Source organism: Cyprinodon tularosa, unplaced genomic scaffold (assembly GCF_016077235.1).
Source record: "Cyprinodon tularosa strain WSP-4 unplaced genomic scaffold, ASM1607723v1 ctg107, whole genome shotgun sequence".
NCBI classification, from domain to species: domain Eukaryota; kingdom Metazoa; phylum Chordata; class Actinopteri; order Cyprinodontiformes; family Cyprinodontidae; genus Cyprinodon; species Cyprinodon tularosa.
Genome location: NW_024037860.1, coordinates 3,820,801 through 3,824,913, shown reverse-complemented (window position 1 = coordinate 3,824,913; position 4,113 = coordinate 3,820,801).

The following is a 4,113-nucleotide window of genomic DNA, read 5'->3' as shown; positions in this document are numbered from 1 at the left end:
TCTATGACACAGAAAAATAACTACAGCAGACTTTCACCAGCCTCACTGAGTTATTATATGCTGCACAGTCTTTGTTGTGGCTGCGTTTTTTCTTAATATTAAGTTTCCATTATATTTTGTATGTACCTAATTCCTTAGGCTGCTCTGTTTTCTTCTAAGAGCATCATGCAGAGGTTGGTCATGACGTGGGGTGCGGGCATTTGATGACAGCTGCATTGGCTTTGTGACAGTGACTGCAGCTCTGATTTATGTACATTTAAGAAAAGTGCCTGTTGAATATATATTTTTTTCACTCTACAGAATTTGGCCCTGTCAAATGTGGTAAATGATCATAATTTTTGTGGGATCCTGGTGCAGAAGTCAAAGATGGAGCTTAGTCCCATATATATCATGACAACTGGTTACTGTTGCAGTTTCTCCTCACTAGTCTGCTATCAACTAACCCTAACATCACAGGACTCCAGCCATCCATTTTCTGACACAATTAATCCCAAGTGGGGTTGCGAGGGGTGCTGGTGACTATCTCCCTCACAGGGAAACACAGAGCCAAACAGGACAAACAACCATTCATGCACACACTGACACCTATGGAGAATTTAGAGAAGCCAATTAACCTAACAGTCATGTTTTTGGACTGTGGGAGGAAGCCAGAGTACGCAGAGAGAACCCATGCATGCTCAGGGAGAACATGCAAACTCCATGTAGAAAGATCCCGGGTTGGGAATTGAACCCGCAACCTTTTGGCTGCAAGGCAGCTGGTACCCGCTGCTCCACTGAGCAGCCCTAGAACTCATACCTAAACATAAAAAAAAATCAATGGAGAAAAACAGGTAGCACCCACTTTAGTCACAATAAATGATCACTCAGAGAATATGGAATTTGGAGAACATCAGCCTTTAGTTTGCCAACAGTTCAGTAAACCTTTGAACTCCGAATCAGATTGTCAGCTGTGCGGAGGCGCTGAAGAAACTCCCAATGGAAACATGATCGACAGATTGGGTTGATCCATGAAAGAGGAGAGTGGATCCACGTCTGGCCCCAACCTGAACTCATTACCTCCTCTGATTATGTCCGAAATGAAACACTGACATAATTTCTTATCCAAATGTCCAGTTTAATCTTACACACTTATCTGGTACATTCCCAATGAAGGACATAGTGGAAATATATGAGAAAATTAGAATGTCATGTTGTCAGTTTGAGCTGTCTGCTCTCAGCTGAAGGACACAAGATAAGCTCTCAGAACAAATAATTATTTCTTTAATACTGAGCTTCAAAAAGGACAAAAAGATCAGGAGAGCAAGTTTAGATAAAATAAAAGTGATTGACTAAAAATTGAAATAAGTTATAGTAATGGTTCAGTAAAAGCTTATGTTGAACATAATTTTCCCCATGGGGATGAATTCACTGCTGCATTATTGGGAAGAAACTGTCAAATTACTATAATTAGCTTTGAACTTTATTAGCATGAATTATGAAGCAGTTTTACTGTGCAGAATGTCACTGATGCTTTCACTTACCTCGGTTTCACTGTGTATATACTGGGTTTACACATTTTGGGTTGTTGGTCTGTAATCAGAGTATACAAGGACAACTTTATGTTCTCTGTTGCAATGTGCCGGCGGTTTATGGGGGATGTTCCCTCTTTGATTTTGTTGCGTATAGGATTTCAGAGAAAGACTCTCAGTGATCTGGCCAGAACCCAACATACATCCCGCAGTAAAAGTTCGACAGCTATAAACACAGCCATGCTAGTATTTAGTAAATATGGACCTCAATAGTTCTTTGAAGTTTTATTGCAGGCCTTAAGAATCAGGGTATAATCTCCTAAAGAACAGCACATCATCACTGCATTTATCTTGCATGTTTCCGGCTGTTTTTTTATACGCAGCTCTCACTGAGTCATTAAGCTGTTTCCTTCTTTCACAAATCTCTGTTATGTTGAACAAAACTGCTGAAAACTATCAGTTTTCAGCATTTCTGTGTATTTTTGGATTATAATAGTACATGATTACAGATATTTGGATGTTCTTTACAAGTTGAATTGAGTCCAGCGCTGCTATTCTACACTAAGCACTAAAGACAAATATTGGAATAATATTTTGATACTAAAAGGATCATGATTTATAGAACTCCTTCACTATAGTGGGAAATATTAAAAACATTCAAAATACAAGATGTATTATTCCCATTGCATTTCTCTGCATTGTTCTTTCTTTGTCGTCACATTTCTTTTTCATCTATCCCACAGCATCAATTGTGGTAACTTCTGAAACAAAGAAATGACATGTGAGTCTTTAATTAGTAAGCAAACACCACACAATAATAGACCTTGTGAGATGAAAAGACGTAAATGGTCAAATGTTTTTGAAATCTCTCCACATCTTGTTCTCCTCATCCCGTCTCCTTTTCTCTAAATCGTCGTCAGAACCCAAACATGAGCCTTCCAGCTGAGCGTCTTGCGTGTCAAGCAAAGCTAATTGGCCTAAAGTGGCTTAACGACCCTACGGGCTAATGGTGTCCATTTACGGGCCAAGAGAACCAAACCGAGCACAGGGGTGGATAGGGGCACTGCTGGGACCTCAGCCTGAGCCGGTCAACTTGAATTGGGATCAGTGCGGAAGCAGGATGGACTCCAGCTAGATTCCCTCAGATTTGCCTAATTAATTGAATAAGCGACCAATGGTCAAGGAAGTTAGGTTCAACAGCTTGTTTGAAACATAGACAGGAAAGGGACTGAACAGACCTGTGGTCGCTGAGGGGGAAAATCGTTTGAGCCTTGTGAACACTGTTTGATGTCCAGTACGGGATATGGAGTGTTACCTGATTTCATGCTGTTTCCTTTTGGTGTTTTGTAACAAGTTCAGCTCTGGTTGGTTGTTATAATGGTGAAAGCAAAGTGTAGAGGGATCCACACATGCTGATTGTTCAAGAGCAGATTAAAGACACACACTGGTGTACAGAAAAATTTATGTCATGTTCTGGGTTCCCACAAATTCTAGCATGAATTGGCTTCAGAGTCCTACACAATTAATAGATAGAAAATTATTAAAAATCAACCATCAAGCGTTTTGGCAATACATTTTGTTTTGTCAGAGAGAGAAAGAAAGAAGCTAATGTACTGATCTGCATCTCACCAAACCCCTGATCTTGTACAGGGAGCTAGGTCTTTAAAAAATAAATAAATCCATTATTGTCTTAATTGTCACAATTTGGTTGTGGTTAGTTGACCCAAAAGCAGAGTCAGGAAAGCAGTGGTGAATTTCTTGTGGATTTAATGAGTTTACTGAAAACAGAAGCAGGTAATCCAAATATCCAGATATGAAAACAGGGTTCAAATAAACAGGAAACCAGGGGCCTGTTTCAATAAGGAAGTTCAACCAACTCTGAGTTAAAACTTTACCTCTGAGTTGACTTATCCTGAGATAGGAAACTCTGAGTTTTGGGTTTCAGAACAGCTGAAATGCGTTAGTTCAATCAACTCTAAATTGACTGACTCTGAGTTAAGCGCGTGCACCACAACTATAAAAAGCCATTATCAATGGAGCACAGATATTACAAGTCACCATGGCAACAGCGTCAGACAAAAAAAGGTGTGCATATTTCTCACCAGCAGAACTGGATGTGCTTATGCAAGCATATGCAGAATTTGAACATGTATTTAAAAAAATAAAGCAACACGGCTGCAGCGGCGAAGGAGAGAGAGTTAGCTTGGGTGAAAATAGCTGCTCGAGTCAATGTGTATGTTTACATTTTTATTTCTTTTATACAGTGTTGGGTGTAATGAATTAAGTTACTTAAGTCATATAAATACTGTAATTAAATTAAAGACTATAAAAAATAGTGGATTTAATATCAAATTTTAAAAGGTATATTTTGATTTGAACTTTCTCCTTCTAGTTACACACTTTGGTCAATTTAAGATTAATTCATGCAATTGAATATTGTTTATTTGAAAGCATTAGAAGTGCAGTTTCTTGTCTCTCCTTGTATTGTTCAAGTGGTTGAGGTTGATTTGGGATTTAAAAAGTAATTAATAAGTAAGTAAAACAAATTAGTAAGTAGACCAATACTTTCTAGAGACAGTAATTATTACATTAATCTAATTAGACT